The sequence below is a fragment of the Salmo trutta genome, chromosome 3, assembly GCF_901001165.1.
Source record: "Salmo trutta chromosome 3, fSalTru1.1, whole genome shotgun sequence".
NCBI classification, from domain to species: Eukaryota; Metazoa; Chordata; class Actinopteri; order Salmoniformes; family Salmonidae; genus Salmo; species Salmo trutta.
Genome location: NC_042959.1, coordinates 58,695,167 through 58,713,857, shown reverse-complemented (window position 1 = coordinate 58,713,857; position 18,691 = coordinate 58,695,167). Strand labels below are relative to the sequence as shown.

At 39.8% G+C, this 18,691-nt stretch overlaps 1 protein-coding gene across 3 annotated transcripts in view; it reads right to left on the bottom strand.

Moving 5' to 3' along the window:
* LOC115181010 (oxidation resistance protein 1) overlaps nucleotides 1-17,775 on the bottom strand; it is a 162,417-nt gene extending 144,642 nt beyond the window's left edge. Inside the window, exon 1 of one of the 3 annotated variants that reach the window (XM_029743157.1) lies at nucleotides 17,680-17,775. The gene's annotated coding sequence lies outside the window, so the exon portion shown is untranslated. Of the gene's footprint in view, nucleotides 1-10,867; nucleotides 10,897-12,636; nucleotides 12,816-17,679 lie in introns of those variants that run through there. The other 2 variants (XM_029743143.1, XM_029743148.1) reach the window with 2 other exon arrangements.
* Nucleotides 17,776-18,691: the final 916 nt, after the last annotated feature.

The window sequence follows — 18,691 nt, the reverse complement described above, 5'->3', positions numbered from 1 at the left end:
CTCAAACTGGAGCCAGGAGACAACCAACCAACAACTGTCTATACAGGCAATGGGATATAAAACATTTACATATTACAATATATTATACAACATTAAATCATATATTTATAACACTAGAGAGAGAAGCAGACCAATACATCAAATGTAGTGGCCTAAGAGTTTGTCAATGTACAGTTGAAGTCGGAAGTTTACATACACTAAGTTGATTGTGCCTTTAAACAGCCTGGAAAATTCCAGAAAATGATGTCATGGCTTTAGAAGCTTCTGATAGGCTAATTGACATCATTTGAGTCAATTGGAGGTGTACCTGTGGGTGTATTTCAAGGCCTACCTTCAAACTCAGTGCCTCTTTGCTTGACATCATGGGAAAAGCTAAAGCAATCAGCCAAGACCTCAGAAAAAAAATGTACACCTCCACAAGTCTGGCTCATACTTGGGAGCAATTTCCAAATGCCTGAAGGTACCACGTTCTTCTGTACAAACAATAGTACGCAAGTATAAACACCATTCTCCCCTCAGCAGCCTTCACTGGCCTAGATAAATAGGCTAAAAGCCAGTCATATTTGACAATTATAATGTAGGATAATTAACATGAACTTTTGAAGGCTTGATTCTTTTGACATACTCGAGGCATGGTTCGTTCAGATCAAATGGTCACAAGAGCAGAGAGAAAGGCCAGTGACTGTAGCGCACTGCACACATCAGCCACCTTGCAAGGCAGTGAGCATTTTGAAACTATTTAAGCATAAAGTTAACTGTTTAAACCTGTTTTTATTTCATTTTATGAGGCATGTCTTGCCAAAATCAGACCATATGTTGAGGGAATTATTTTATAAACACTTCCTTGTGTCATTGAAACCAGCATTTTCTATTGTTCTATTGGTTTTCAAATCAACTTTCTTTCATTGTCCAGCAGGCAAAGACACACTCCTAGTCATATTAGCAACCCATGCTAGTTAGTCATATTAGCAACCCATGCTAGTTGTTGCATCTTTAGATCTCCCCTCTACCTACATTTCTGACAGATATTTTCATCTATGTCACATGAAATCGCTCGCATGTGCGGTGCACTTTTTAGAACAGTGTGTTCCCGCTAATTGCATTTTGGAACATTCGCGCATAGCCTACTGCCGTGTGCTCATGCGCTGTGCTTCTAATGTGAACAAATAATAGTTTATTAATATTCTGAGCTAAACGTTCTGATCTGTTGCCTTAGCGTCATTGCTTTCTAAAAAAAAATGTATGTACAGTAGCTGTAGGAATTTTGGATCTATCATTCCAGAACTGTCCCAGAGTCTGTTTGAACCATCCCAGACATATTTTTTTATCGTCCCAGGGACAACGGGGCGCCCGTCATTTCGAGCCCTGACTACATACTCAGAGAGAAAGCACATTGTTCGATCCCTCTCTCTGAACCTGTTGGATGATTATTTCTCAGTTTCTCTCCCTTGCTGCGTTGGCTCTAGTAATGATTGGTAGGACTGGGGGCAGTCAGGATACAACGAACGAGGCAAACAAGTAGCTAGCTAGTGCTAGTTAATTAGTTTGTTGTTCTCACATCACTTGTCATGACTGCCTGCTGCAGCATTCTCTCAACACCCAATGACTGTGCTCAACACACACCCTTCCGGCCATTCCCCTCCCTCCTTCCCTTCACTCACTGACTCACTCACTCACTGACTCACTGACTCACTGACTCACTCACTCACTCACTCACTGACTCACTGACTCACTCACTGACTCACTCACTCACTGACTCACTCACTGACTCACTCACTGACTCACTCACTGACTCACTCACTGACTCACTCACTGACTCACTCACTCACTCACTGACTCACTGACTCACTCACTGACTGACTCACTGACTCACTCACTCACTGACTCACTCACTGACTCACTCACTCACTGACTCACTCACTCACTCACTCACTGACTCACTCACTGACTGACTGACTGACTGACTCACTGACTCACTCACTCACTCACTCACTCACTCACTCACTCACTCACTCACTCAGCAATAGCCTGCCTCACTGCCTGATAGTCAGCAGTAGCAGGTCACAGTGAAATTCATCTATATATTTTTAAAGAGAAATGCCATGGCGTCTGCGGTGCAATTTAGAAGTAGCTCAAAATCCCACAACCCGCAACCAATACATTTTCACCCACAACATCGTTTTCAAAGTAGCCCAATTTGATGGGAAAACCGCGGACATGGCAACCCTGGCACGGGTTCGCTTCACACTGTTACAGTGTGGTAGCCAGGGGTTCAAAACTGTGGAGAAGTTGAGCCTCACGCTTCAACACTCTTAAGAGTCTACCTTTAACCTAATAAAAACAGTTCTGTAGGAATGAGGTTTGTGCAGCCTTATACATTATCACAGCATATTGGCTTTGTTTGTCTGCCAATATTGTTATTCTCAGACCATATTATATCAAAACACTTGAGCTTTGATAACAAAATAAATCCGTTGCTGTATCACTTGTGAGGCACAGCTGAGCATAAATTGAAATAATTCGCTTTTTTATTTTCCCGAACTGGTAGTAAGTCTCAACGGAGGGAGGGAGAGAGCAGCAGTAGAGATCTGTATATAATGATGAGATGCTCATGCCTCTGCCCTAACAATGGGAGTCGTTGTCCCAAAGGCAGGAAGGCAGGCAACAAACTTAGGTCCAAAATAAGCCCATAGAAACGCATTGGGCTTATTTTGGACAGATTTTGGTGAGATTGAAACCTCTTGCTTCGCCTCTTCCTCTCTGGCAGCAGAGGGTCCGCCTCTCACAGTCCCTGCTCTCTCCTTTACTCCGGTGAGACTGTCCAGAGAGAGGGGACACCGTCCTCCACCTGATGGCTAAACTTGAGTCGCACCACATGATTTCTGCCTTATGCACAAATTAATTTTGTTCCTATGACCAGAAAAAGTTTAATATTCCTCAATATTAAAATAGACATGATGAGCTGCTAATAATAAAAATGCAGGGCTATCAAAACACTTGGCTACTCATTCATTGCAGCTGCAGTGAGAGTGGAAGTAGGGAGAAGAGTGTTTTATGTTTTTAAAAGTGTTGAATAAAAACAGTGCTGACATATAAACATAAACATTAACTCACTCATAAAAACAGAAGCTCTTTGATGTATTCTTTGACAGTCTCTCTCTGGTCATGGTTTTAAAAGTTGCTGATTGGCCAGCACAGTAGGCTCTCTTGATGTAGCCACAGCTCTCCTGGTCCGCCGGGTAGGCGGAGTTTGTCCCTTCAGACAAATGAAATGGTTCAAAATGGGAACACTTTGCCTACCCAGCGTGTGCAGGGCTTCTGAATCGAGAGCACTTCCGTCAACCGCACAAGACAAATAAACACAAATGAATAGGAGCGCAAGGCTTTATCCTTGGCTTTTCTACAAAAATGTTTAGTGATCGACTAGGAATGCCTTGAAGATCGCGCTTGGTGACCACTCGTCTAGAGTTTTGTCCCAAATGGCACCCTATTCCCTACATGGTGCACTACTTTGGACCAGAGCCCTATATAGGGAATATGGTGCCATATGACATTTTTTTTTTTACCCTTTTTTTCTCCCCAATTTAATGGTATTCAATTGGTAGTTACAGTCTTGTCTCATCGCTGCTACTCCCATACGGACTTGGGAGAAGCAAAGGTTGAGAGCCATGCATCCTCAACCCAGCCCAGCCAAGCCGCACTGCTTCTTGACACAATGCCTGCTTAACCCAGAAGCCAGCCGCACCAATGTATCGGAGGAAACACCGTACACCTGGCAACCATGTCAGCGTGCACTGCACCCCGACTGCCACAGGAGTCGCTAGAGCACGATGGGACAAGAACATCCCTCCCGGCCAAACCCTCCACTAACCTGGATGACGCTGGGCCAATTGTGCACCGCCCCATGGGTCTCCCGGTCGTGGCCGGCTGCGACAGAGCCTGGACTTGAACCAGAATCTCTAGTGGCACAGCTAGCACTGCGATGTAGTGCCTTAGACCACTGCACCACTCGGGAGTTCTACTTCCTATGACTGTTTATTGCCAAGTCACTATAATAAGGTTGAAGAATATGTGAGGTCATAAATGTTACTTGAATTACCCCTTCAAATAAAACACATATTGTATAAAGCTACAGGCTTGAGTCATTTAATAGGTGATAAACTACTATTGAACACAATCCAATAATGATGTATTCAATTGTGAACCTGTAAAGACACATTGTGAGCATTTACATAACAGCTCTGCTAATCTGGATCATAATACAGGAGTTTTATAGCAATATGAACATGTCTGCCAAAAGTGGACTTATGTGGACATTTAGCTAGACTCAAAAGCAACAACAATATAACTTTTTTTTTTAAACGCCAAACTATAGTGGAAAATTCTTTAAGAATGAAGACACATGAAACTGTATTTAAATAAACCTGCCATGTGTTTTTCGGAGAAACAAAATATGGCAAAGCGATGACAAAATCCTCATTGGGGTCACACAGTGAAAGTATACTGTGCTAGAAAGCAGATTGATGCATCTTTGAATGCTATAAGGTTGATAGGCCATTCAAAAACAGCATTCTCTATTATTCATCCTGTACGAGCACACAGTGTTGTTTTATTGGTGCTAAGTTAATTCATGTTATCCCCGTGAGTGTTATGTTCAGACCACAGCAACGTCTTTGAGAATGGTTGCTAGGTCTTATTCTGAAGGAGACATGACAGCAACGTCAATGACTGAGCCTACGGTGTTATGAAAAACTATTGTGGGACGCAGTAGGCCTATGTTATAAAAGCTACTTTTGGCTCTTTAGATTTAGAAGAAAAGCTGCGACACATAACTGTGCCATTAACAACAGTTGTACAAAACACACAAAAAAATGATAATGAATTCACGTATTAAAGGGAAATTCCACCACTTTTCAACCTCATACACATTATCTCAGCGCCATACAAGTGTCTACATAATATTATGTGAAAATGGCGCATTTCTACAATCTGTGGTTAAAAAGCTAAGAAAAGTCTTAAAATATCCTTCCCTATGACATCATCGAGCAGGATTTTTTTATTTTGAAATTGTGATTTTCAAAACTTGCAACAAGTTTCTAGCCAGAGGGAAGCTATTTTCTTGCTCCCCACGTCACCGTGAATCTCAGTGTTTAAAAATCTGTTTAAAAAACTTCATATTTGTTACTACAAAACATAGAAATGTGCCAGGAAACTGCCCCTTAAAGATCAACAGCAAAAAAACATTCAAGAATGGTTTTAAGAATGTGATAGTGCTATTTGTATTTTCCACTAAACAACCCCACAGACAGACAATGTTTTGCATGTCAGCAGTCCAGTTTTCAAGATATAGGATTTTCAAGAAGCAAAGTGTCACTTTGATGTGACACTTTGATTCTTGAAAGTTCAATATCTTGAAAACTTGACTACTGGCATGCAAAACATTATGGGACTGTATTAACTATGGACTAATGAAGAAAATACACAAATCATTTTTTGAGTGGATTATTTCTTTAAACACAGCAGGGTCAGACAGACACATGACCACTACAGTATATCTATTACCAGTTCTTGGGGCTCTGATAACGACACGGTTGTTTTTAAATAATTATTCAACTCCTGACTTTGACCTAGAGTAGGTCTGGATGGGACAGACACCAACAACACAGCCCTACTAGGAGGGCCTTCTCAAGTCATTTCTGCTATTTCAGTCTACTAGTTGTCTGTATCTATGGTTACTTTAAATACATGGTTTATACTCTCTTTCTATGTCTAAGGTCAAATTACTGACTGATGTCCCTACAGGTTCACAGTTCAGCAAATGTTTTCTTCTTCTTAAAAAAATGTATACAACTTATTCCAACTGTCTATTGATGCTGTGTAACGTTCTACTGTACTGTATGTAGATTCAGAGTTCAGATCTCTGGTAGGGACAAAACCAATCATTGGAGTTCAGATCTCTAGATACAGTCGTCATTGGAGTTCAGATCTCCAGACACAGTCATCATTGGAGTTCAGATCTCTAAACACAGCCAATCATTGGAGTTCAGATCTCTAGACACAGTCATCATTGGAGTTCAGATCTCTAGACACAGTCATCATTGGAGTTCAGATCTCTAAACACAGCCAATCATTGGAGTTCAGATCTCTAGACACAGTCATCATTGGAGTTCAGATCTCTAGACACAGTCATCATTGGAGTTCAGATCTCTAAAAACAGCCAAACATTGGAGTTCAGATCTCTAGAAACAGCCAATCATTGGAGTTCAGATCTCTAAACACAGCCAATCATTGGAGTTCAGATCTGTAACTAGGGACACAACCTCAGCTGTATACATAGAGCAGCAGTAGCTCCTGGCAAGGTGGTAGGACACTGTCATTGCAAGTTAGAGACATCAACTCAGTACAGGCTGACTCATTATACAAAATGATATTAAACTGACAAGGACAAACGCTCTTAGGGCCTTCTTCCATCAAATGAATTGTTTGATTTGTTCCAAAAGCATGATTCAATTGGTTGGTGAAGCCATAAAAGCAGAACTGAAGGCTCTGGGGACTGTTCATTTTGGTTAAGTGCTGCGCGATTCATGACAACACGGTTGACGGCCAGCATTACAACATCAACCCATCATGTTACTGTACGTAACACCAGCCTGTGATTTATCATGTCAGTATCTGTCATATTAATCATCAGGTTCACCAAGAGTCTACACAATTTATTTAATTATATGCACCCTTAAAGGTTGACTCAGCTAGATGACTTTGCATGCACCAAGTAAAGACATAGTGGGTCAATTTCCGCAACAACTAAGAGCGTTGAAGTGCGAGGCTAAACTTCTTCACTGTTTTGGTCCCATAGGGTGCCATTATATCCTAGATAGTCTGTCTATAGGCTGAGGCCTGGCAGAGACAGAGGGTGAGTGACCGGTATGGACCGGTACAGGCCGGTCTGGGAGGGGCGGAGTGGCTGTGGGGTCAATGGGCCGGGTTTATATAAGTTTAGCTGTGCTTAATCCTCTGTAAGCCACAACCAGTCCCATGATGCCGTTTACTGTGGGCTGTACGTAGTATGTATGTAAAGCTGTTATAAACCCTGCCTGTCTGTCATAACTCAAGTAACACAAAGCTGGTCATTTCTGTATAGAGCTATTGTCTATAGAGCTTGTGGTCATTACTGCATGGTCTGTTGAGATGAGGGATTCAGATGAGTTGAGGGATTGAGTTGAGGGTCAGATGAGTTGAGTTGAGGGTGAGATGAGTTGAGTTGAGGGATTCAGATGAGTTGAGGGATTCAGATGAGTTGAGGGATTCAGATGAGTTGCGGAATTCAGATGAGTTAAGGGATTCAGTTGAGGGATTCAGATGAGTTGAGGGATTCAAATGAGTTGAGGGATTCAGATGAGTTGAGGAATTCAGATGAGTTAAGGGATTGAGTTGAGGGTCATATGAGTTGAGGGATTCAGATGAGTTGAGGGATTGAGTTGAGTTGGGGGATTCAGATGAGTTGAGGGATTGAGTTGAAGGATTCAATAGTTATTTTTGGCGAGCAATTGGTTCGCAGTGGATGGCATCTACTGTATCCCTTTTTGAGATTTGTGTCAACCTGACTGGTGTCCGGGCCAGCAGGTAGCCTAGGCTAGCTGACAAGGTAAAAATATGTTGTTCTGCCTCTGAGCAAGGCAGTTAACCCACTGTTAACCCCAAGACATGGATGTCGATTAAGGCAGCCCCCTGCACCTCTCTGATTCAGAGGGGTTGGGTTAAATGTGGAAGACACATTTCAGTAGAATACATTCAGTTGGACAACTGACTAGGTATCCCCTTTCCCTTAAATGTGGTTTCTTCTCTATCACCAAGGTTTTCAAAAACTGAGAAGTGTGTTAGGGGTTTTAAAGCCAGAAGGCTCATGAAGCAATAATGAGAGAATACCTTTCTTGTAAATGTTTTGTCAAAGAGAAAAAATTAAATGTGCATTTCCTGTAATCAGAACAGAAAGCAACTATGCAGTCACTTCTCTTGTCATTATTTGAGTGCTTTTCTTGCTGTTTTAATATGTCTCGCTCCCCATCCCTCTCTGTAAAATTGAACAGCTCTTTTCATTAGGATAAAACACAGCAGCAAGCATCATGACTCAACACTGAAAAAGCAGTTGAAAGTAAATCCTTTAGTCTAGCACTTTCAGTGTTGGCAAAAGAGCAGAATCCTTACGCACAGTCAGACAGTGACCAACATTGGCACAGGGTTGTTGTCTTACCAAATAACATCATATTCTGCAGAACATTTTAGGTCAAGCACAAGTGCATTGGTAATAAAAACCTCTATAAAAAAAATTATTGATTGGTTGACTGACTGACTGATTGATTGATGGATGGATTGATTGAAACGTATTAAATGGCGTATCCCACAGGATTTTACAGTCCAGTGGTTCTCACCCATACACTCAGAGGATCAAAACCCCAGCAGGACAATCCTAATGCATCTGTTAAATCATAGTCTAAGAGTGGAAACTGGAGCTGATGATCATTGAATAGTATTGCCTGACGTGGTGTGTCTATAAATTCCTGTCTGCAAGGGCGTAGGAGCTGGGGGGAGGACAGGGGGGACATGTCCCCTCCAGTGTTAGAAGTAGGAGTGAAAAACAGTGAATGTTTTGAAGCCAAGAATACTTGCTAGCTACAGAATTACTTGCACGATCACTGTCTTAGTCTTCATCATAGGGTATCAAGTTCACAATGCCACCAATCAAGAAGAGAGAAAAGATAGGACATAAGAGTTTTTTTTCTCAAAGATGTGCAAAGGACTGTAAGTAAGGTTCTTGGCAACAGCACACACCACCCCTGGCAAACTAGCTGGCCAATTTGAGTGCTTTCAGTTTAGAAGTCTTTAATTTAATCAGAGATTATGGTTCATGAAGGTGTGTTCCATGTGTTAAGACTTTGTTTGGTGTTATCAGTGACAACCATGAACAGACAGATAGGCTGAGAGGAAGGGAGAGAGAGGCCACAAACCAACAGGTACGATACTGAGAAGTGACTCTCCATGCTCGTAAAGTTAATAGGCTGATGATCTGTCATAGTGTGAATCAATCTGAATGATTTTATATGATCTCTGATGAAATGATAGCAGCTTAAGTCTAGAGGGTGTATTGGATGTGTTAACTTCTTGCAGGAGTGAGGCAGCTATGATGATATTATATTTTTGATAATTGTGTAGAGTGGCGATTGATTAATTTCAGTTTGACCATTCATGCCTACTTTATTTTATTAAAACAGTTTTTAACTGTGTATGTTGCTGGTTATTAATACAGTATAATAACTGAAGTTTCAAACCATACAGAATGTAGAGTAGCAGTAGTAACAACCTAACAGGGAAGTGAGAAAAATAGAAAATGAATCATATAGTAGCAGAGAGTACAACATGGTAGTTTACTTTAAATATATGCATATTAACAGTCACACTGGTATTCAGTATAGTATGAATGGCCCTGGTCTTTAGACTGATTGGACTGTACCAGTGTAAGTGCTCCTCTGCAAGGCCCCCCATAGCCTTGTACATTTTCCCATCTGTAAATTAAGATTTGTTTGTATCTTTTTCTCAAAAGTCACTAGAAATTAGCATTTAATACCTGTTTCTCCCCCAAAAATCCCTGTAGAAAAATGCCCCTCCCCCCCAATAGCAGAGTCTCTCCTATGCCCCTGCCTGTTTGTCACATTAACTGATTGAGGTGATGGTTACCTGTGAGCATAAAATCAAGTTTTTGTAGCTCCTATGCTTTCTCTACATGCTTTCAGTTGGTTTTTGACATGCATTCCTGATTCAATTGTCAACTGCTCAAGGTAGTTTTCACGGCAATAGTGCCTTTAGTGATGATATAGGCCCACTGTTGTCATTTCAGCTCTGAGAAATGAGAATGCTTCCAATTTCATAGACAGGGAGTCGGATAATAATAACCAGTTTTGTACCAGGCAGCGTTTAGTGGGTTGCATCCCAAATGGCACCCTATTCCATATATAGTGCAGTACTTTTAGGTAAAAAGGAGTACACTGCATTGGGAATATGATGCCATTTGGGATGCACCCCACTGAGAGTAGGTGTTTTAATCAAGTCTCCTGGCTGTCCCTGTCCCCAGTCCACCTTGTCGTGCTGCTGCTCCAGTTTCAACTGTTCTGCCTGCGGCTATGGAACCCTGACCTGTTCACCGGACGTGCTACCTTGTCCTGGACCTGCTGTTTTCCACCCTCTCTTTCTCCCCCTCTCCCCCCCTCACTCTCTCTACCACACCTGCTGTCTCAACCTCTGAATGCTCAACTATGAAAAGCTAACTGACATTTACTCCTGAGGTGCTGACCTGTTGCACCCACTACAACCACTGTGATTATTATTTGACCCTGCTGGTTATCTATGAACATTTGAACATCTTGAAGAACGATCTGGCCTTAATGGCCATGTACTCCTAAAACCTCACCTGGCACAGCCAGAAGAGCACTGACAACCCCTCAGAGCCTGGTTCCTGTAGGTTTCTTCCTAGGTTCTTGCCTTTCTAGGGAGTTTTTCCTAGCCACCTGTCACGCCCAGACCTGAGAGGGCCGTTTTTCTCTGTTTGGTTAGGTCAGGGTGTGACATGGGGTGGGCATTCTATGTTTTCTATTTCTTTGTGTTTAGCCGAGTATGGTTCCTAATCAGAGGCAGTTGTCTATCGTTGTCTCTGATTGGGAATCATACTTAGGCAGCCCTTTTTCCGTCCTTCAGTTGTGGGATCTTGTTTTTGTACAGCTCAGTAAAGCCTGCAGAACGTGACGTTCGTTTTCCTTTGTTTGTTGTTTTGATTTAGTGTTCTGAGTTAAAATAAACATTTATCATGAGCACTCACCACGCTGCACCTTGGTCTCCTCTTTACGACGGTCGTCACACCACCGTGCTTCTACATCTGCATTGCTTGTTGTTTGGGGTTTTAGGCTGGGTTTCTGTATAAGCACTTTGTGACATCTGCTGATGTAAAAAGGGCTTTATAAATAAAATGTGATTAACTGAATGACTTGCTTTCAATGAGAATGATAGATTGATAACGCACATTTCCAAAAGTTACATATTGCAGCTTTAAGTTGAGAGATGGTATAACTTTTGAATGAGAGTTATTTTAATGACTAAAATATGTTTTTTTTTTAGTTGTAAAGATTACATTATGTATCTTATACTTGAATGGTAACGATGCTTGTAATGTTGACTTATGTTAACAGACCCCTATTTGAACTATCCACTAACCGTAACTCTACAGTGGCAAATTGTTGTGTATCAAGAGTTGCAGTAGTTTGTTGATAGTTTGAGTAGCCCAACTAAAGATCATCTATAGCACGTGTCATACTCATCCCACTGAGTGCCGAGTGTCTGCGGGTTTCCGATCCACCCTTGTCCCTGATTGATGATTTAAGGTCACTGATTAGTAAAGAACTCCCCTCACCAGGTTGTCTATGGCTTAATTGAAAGGAAAAAACTAAAACCAGCAGACACAAGGCACTCCATGGAATGAGTTTGACATCCCTGATCTATAGGGACTATCCAAATGAAGTGTGACTGTGACCAAGGTAGGTCTGCCCTTGTCGTGCTTGTCTTGACCTTGAGTCTTGAGTTCCTTAGTGGAACAGGGGCAATGCCATGGCATGGGGTGCATGTAGAAAATAAATAACCAATGACTGAAACAAACACATACTGTACAAGTTCCATGCATGTCACATGTTCAGCTGTTGGCTACCTTGATGCATTACGCAGCCCGATTGCTGTGGATGGATATTATCTCTATAAAGAGTGGCAGGCAGATGGCTATAATTAGGGCGAATTAGTGTTTAAGACAGACAGACAGGCAGACAGACAGACAGACAGACAGTGATGAGTAATGTGTATGCAGGCAGGCATCATTCATCTCATTCCCCACCGAATGCTTTCCATAGATAACTTTCTATCCAGTCTCCCACCATGAATTATTGAACTAACATTAAAACTTTTGTCTATAGGACTAGGAATAATAGGGGGATTGCATAATTGCACATTATGTTACCATTGTAATACAATCACATGTTCACGTGTCACATGTACGTATGTAGTAACATGTATCATGTTATTATTATGTCCCTGTTCCTGTGTCATCCTTTTTACAGCTTATACTTCACATACCAGCCTACTTCGAGGCTGCTGGACAATTATATACAGTACTAGTATGGCTACTGTACAGGCTATAGCATAAACTATAATCTCTTCAAAAACAACGACAGCCTCTCTCATCAAACAAGTTGATACCGCGCGCGGCATTCTGAAGAATACACGTACAGAACAGACATTTTTTGTGTACCAAATGTGGTGATTCAATGTCAAGACTGTTGCCTGTCTTTTAACTGCTAATGCAGGTATTTGCGTGCGTGCACTGCTCTGCTGAAGAATCGTTTCAGCTGTTTTCTCAAAGCTTTGCGAGGGGTTGTATATAACATGTTTATTACTGAACAACATGTCAATGCATGAATATACATACATTGCGGGAATACATATCTTTCCATGTATAAAAGATAACTCTCCAAAATATAAACCGGTGCGTGGCATAGCCTACGCGTCAGTCCCACAATAAAACTACAAACTCTCGTCGTTACTTACTTTCAGAAGGGAGCTCGTGCAATGACCCGGGTTCAGTTGTTTACAAACATTCTCAGTCGGTGTGAAACAGAATTCAATCTTCTTAATTATTCTTCAAACGTGCAGCATCATAGCAGAAAGTAGGTATAGTTGCAGACATGCGGAGTAATTTGACCCTCTCATAATAGAAACTACCATCACGAAGAGGAGGAGCAGGGGAGGATCGGATCAAACCAACACCGACACAACTCTGCCCTATAGCAACAGGAGGGACGCATCGAGGCGTTGGAGGAGAGAGATATTGCAAATTGGTTGTGACGAAGCGGATTGGATAGGTGGGGAAATTACAACACGTCAGTTGTTCATCATACCAAAACAGTAGCGACCTATTCATTTATCAGACTATGAGACAGGAGAGCTGATGTCTGCGTGAAGGGATTTAGAGCAGACAGACAGTGGTGGTCAATTCAGAAAAGAAAGCAGGGGTTCTAGTGATGGATGGAGGGAGAGATGGAGGCATGAGGAAATGGGGCAGGATGATGCATGCCATGGACAGCCAGGCCCCAGTGTGTTGGCAGCTTGGCAGCTTTCCTTCTGGGACACAGCAGGGGACTGCTCTGTCACTGTCACTGCCACAAAGCTGTCTCAAAGACTTCAGTGAGTTAGTTACTCAGAGCAGCAGCACCACAACATTGCTGTGTCACTAGGCTACCGGCTGTCTGTCTGTTGCTGTTATTAATGCTGTAGACAACCAGAAGTGAATACCATATCATTGAACATAAGAGTATAGGAATATCCATCCAGGACCTCTATACCAGGTGGTGTCAGAGGTAGGCCCTCAAAAGACTCCAGCCACCTAGGTCATACATAGACTATTCTCTCTGCTACTGCACGGCAAGGGTACCAATGGACCAAGTCTGGAACCAACAGGACCCTAAACAGCTTCTATCCCCAAGCCATAAGACTACTAAATAGTTAACAAATAGCTACCCAGACTATCTGCACTAAGTCTTTTGACTCATCACATACACTGCTGCTCCTGCTTAATATTTATCCTGTTGCCTAGTGACTTAACCCCTACCTATACATATCTACAGTACCTCGTACCCCTGCACATCCACTCAGTACTGGTACCCTGTTTATATAACCAAGTTATCCTTACTGTTTATATAACCAAGTTATCCTTACTGTTTATATAACCAAGTTATCCTTACTCATTATATAACCAAGTTATCCCTACTGTTTATATAACCAAGTTATCCTTACTCATTATATAACCAAGTTATCCTTACTCATTATATAACCAAGTTATCCTTACTCATTATATAACCAAGTTATCCTTACTCATTATATAACCAAGTTATCCTTACTCATTATATAACCAAGTTATCCTTACTGTTTATATAACCAAGTTATCCTTACTGTTTATATAACCAAGTTATCCTTACTCATTATATAACCAAGTTATCCTTACTGTTTATATAACCAAGTTATCCTTACTCATTATATAACCAAGTTATCCTTACTCATTATATAACCAAGTTATCCTTACTCATTATATAACCAAGTTATCCTTACTCATTATATAACCAAGTTATCCTTACTCATTATATAACCAAGTTATCCCTACTGTTTATATAACCAAGTTATCCTTACTCATTATATAACCAAGTTATCCTTACTGTTTATATAACCAAGTTATCCTTACTCATTATATAACCAAGTTATCCTTACTCATTATATAACCAAGTTATCCTTACTCATTATATAACCAAGTTATCCTTACTCATTATATAACCAAGTTATCCTTACTCATTATATAACCAAGTTATCCTTACTGTTTATATAACCAAGTTATCCTTACTCATTATATAACCAAGTTATCCTTACTGTTTATATAACCAAGTTATCCTTACTCATTATATAACCAAGTTATCCTTACTCATTATATAACCAAGTTATCCTTACTCATTATATAACCAAGTTATCCTTACTGTTATATAACCAAGTTATCCTTACTCATTATATAACCAAGTTATCCTTACTCATTATATAACCAAGTTATCCTTACTCATTATATAACCAAGTTATCCTTACTGTTTATATAACCAAGTTATCCTTACTGTTTATATAACCAAGTTATCCTTACTCATTATATAACCAAGTTATCCTTACTGTTTATATAACCAAGTTATCCTTACTGTTTATATAACCAAGTTATCCTTACTGTTTATATAACCAAGTTATCCTTACTCATTATATAACCAAGTTATCCTTACTGTTTATATAACCAAGTTATCCTTACTGTTTATATAACCAAGTTATCCTTACTCATTATATAACCAAGTTATCCTTACTCATTATATAACCAAGTTATCCTTACTGTTTATATAACCAAGTTATCCTTACTGTTTATATAACCAAGTTATCCTTACTCATTATATAACCAAGTTATCCTTACTCATTATATAACCAAGTTATCCTTACTGTTATATAACCAAGTTATCCTTACTCATTATATAACCAAGTTATCCTTACTCATTATATAACCAAGTTATCCTTACTCATTATATAACCAAGTTATCCTTACTCATTATATAACCAAGTTATCCTTACTCATTATATAACCAAGTTATCCTTACTCATTATATAACCAAGTTATCCTTACTGTTTATATAACCAAGTTATCCTTACTCATTATATAACCAAGTTATCCTTACTGTTTATATAACCAAGTTATCCTTACTCATTATATAACCAAGTTATCCTTACTCATTATATAACCAAGTTATCCTTACTCATTATATAACCAAGTTATCCTTACTGTTTATATAACCAAGTTATCCTTACTCATTATATAACCAAGTTATCCTTACTCATTATATAACCAAGTTATCCTTACTCATTATATAACCAAGTTATCCTTACTGTTTATATAACCAAGTTATCCTTACTGTTTATATAACCAAGTTATCCTTACTCATTATATAACCAAGTTATCCTTACTGTTTATATAACCAAGTTATCCTTACTCATTATATAACCAAGTTATCCTTACTCATTATATAACGAAGTTATCCTTACTCATTATATAACCAAGTTATCCTTACTGTTTATATAACCAAGTTATCCTTACTGTTTATATAACCAAGTTATCCTTACTCATTATATAACCAAGTTATCCCTACTGTTTATATAACCAAGTTATCCTTACTCATTATATAACCAAGTTATCCTTACTGTTTATATAACCAAGTTATCCTTACTGTTTATATAACCAAGTTATCCTTACTCATTATATAACCAAGTTATCCTTACTGTTTATATAACCAAGTTATCCTTACTCATTATATAACCAAGTTATCCTTACTCATTATATAACCAAGTTATCCTTACTCATTATATAACCAAGTTATCCTTACTCATTATATAACCAAGTTATCCTTACTCATTATATAACCAAGTTATCCTTACTGTTTATATAACCAAGTTATCCTTACTCATTATATAACCAAGTTATCCTTACTGTTTATATAACCAAGTTATCCTTACTCATTATATAACCAAGTTATCCTTACTGTTTATATAACCAAGTTATCCTTACTCATTATATAACCAAATTATCCTTACTGTTTATATAACCAAGTTATCCTTACTCATTATATAACCAAGTTATCCTTACTCATTGTGATCCATTCCTCGTGTTATTATCTTTCTATTATTTGTTTCTGTTTTTCTCTCTGCATTGTTGGGAAGGGCCAGTAAGCATGTCACTGTTAGTCTCCACCTGTTGGTTACGAAGCATGTGACAAATACATTTTGATTTGATATCATATGACACAGTCATATGAGATTCTAGGAATATTATCAGTAGCGCTATTAATATTTATCTGAGCTGAATAACCCAAGACAATACTTGACAGACATGTAGGCCGACTGTAGTATGTGTTGTCCATTACATGAAGGGGACATGTTTATTGCCTTGGGGCTGCTGCTAGTCATCAATAGTAAGGCATGCAATTAATACCCACTACACTTTGAAAAACACATATGCATACATTACACATGCAGACACGTAAACAGACACTAATCCACATCACAATCAATGATTCAATTCATCTCATCGAAAAACAATTGACATTTCAGTCATACAATCTACTACTCATTTACTTAAACAAGGTTGATTGTCAGAAGTCAGTGTGGGTCCTTTCCATCATTAGCTCGCTACAGTCTAGTCTACCTGGTTGCCATGGTAATCCCTCCGGCTCTGGTGGGGTCAGCTCTTAGCTCTACTAACACCCTGTAATTGACTGTGCTGGATCTAATGAGAATGGCAGCCAGGCAGGGTGTTAGCATGCGGTGTTCACAGAGAGCCAGGACCAAAGGAATGATAAGGGTTTAATTAATACAAATTGCACTGAGATGTTCTTGAATAAACCATATTAATCAACTGGCCTTGGCTAGATGGAAATGAAATAATATAGAATAGAAAGTAATACAATAGTTTATTGTCCTCAGAGGAGGAAATTATTTTCTACAACCTTATACATAACAAACAAACAAATCAACATTACCATCACTCAGACATTTTCAGTTTCATGTACAGCTCATTGTTGTGAGATACGGGAAAAGAGATTGCGCTGCACATAGAATAGCCTGGATGCCAATCATATTTTACAACATACTTTACATGTTGTGTGGTGCTAGGTAAAAATGTATTCGAATATTATGACTTACTTGGTTAAATAAAGGAAAAACATTAAAGTACATGTCAGCGAGAGAGAGCACACTATTGACAGGAGTACTCAACACATGTGAGGTATGGAAATAATGGCACATTTGACTTAATTCTTTAAAAAAGATATTCATGTTTATTGAGCAGTGTTCATTTAATTTTAACTAGTCAGATTGACTTGAAATAGTGTATTATGTCTGTATTATGTCTGTCAAATCTGCTAGTTGTGGTGTGACTCTGAGTCCCCATATCTTCTGACAGCATCAGAAGTTTTGGGGCCAGTGAGCTGGAAACAGTGCATTTCTCAAGTATAAATGAAGACTTGTTACCGTATTGATTGATGGAGCGTGTCGATGGCGAGGGGCAAAAATCGATGAGCGCGGTGTGGAGGCTGAGGGAGGGCTGAAGACTGATGCCGTCATGAACACCCCGGCCCAGACCCTGTCGCTATGCTCTCATAAATAAGCAAAGAAGACTGCAGGTTTCTTAAGAGAGGGAGAGAGAGGTGGTGGTGGTGTTGTTGTCAGGGGACAGATTGTGTGAGAGGGACAGACGCACACACTATCGCACCACTGTCAGCGTTAATTCCGTCACAGCTCTCACCCAGATGGCATTTGCACATAAAGCCACAGGAACAACTGTGCTGCCCTTATCCTTCCATCTTATCTCACGCTGGTTCCTTCTACCTTATTACCTGAGAGATCCTCGTTATCCGCTGTGTAACTAACAGAGAACATTCAGAGCAACGGGTCAGAGATGATTGAGAGAGAGAGAGAGAGAGAGAGAGAGAGAGAGAGAGAGAGAGCGGTGTTAGGAGTTTAGAAATTACCTTCAAGAAGAAGGAACAGCCTTGCTGCTGTTGTGGAAGCATCTGCTTGACATGACTGTCTGTCTGGCAGTTGGTTCCCTTATTGTACATTCCCCTCACACCTCCCTTTCAAATACAACATCATATTTGATAGCAACAGAAACCATCACCAGCTCTAGCAAATGAAAATGTCATAGATGATTAGGAAAAGGTATTGCTTTGAAAAGTGACCTCTGACCTCTGCCCCTTAACCTTGTGAAGATGATTCAGTCTCCAGGTACTAAATAACAGCCAATCCTCTTTGGCCTTGACTCCCTCATATCATGATGACCAAAATAAGACAAATCACAAAAGATCTACTAGCTTCATAACATATGTGAAAAGAAATCAATGTGTTGTGGATGCAAACACTGAAACATTGGAACATTTAATTCACATTTAATCTTAGGAGAAGTGCGAGATCAGACTGCCTTCTGCCTATTTTGAATCTCCAGTATGACACTGTGAGCCAATGTATCAGACTGAGGTGAATA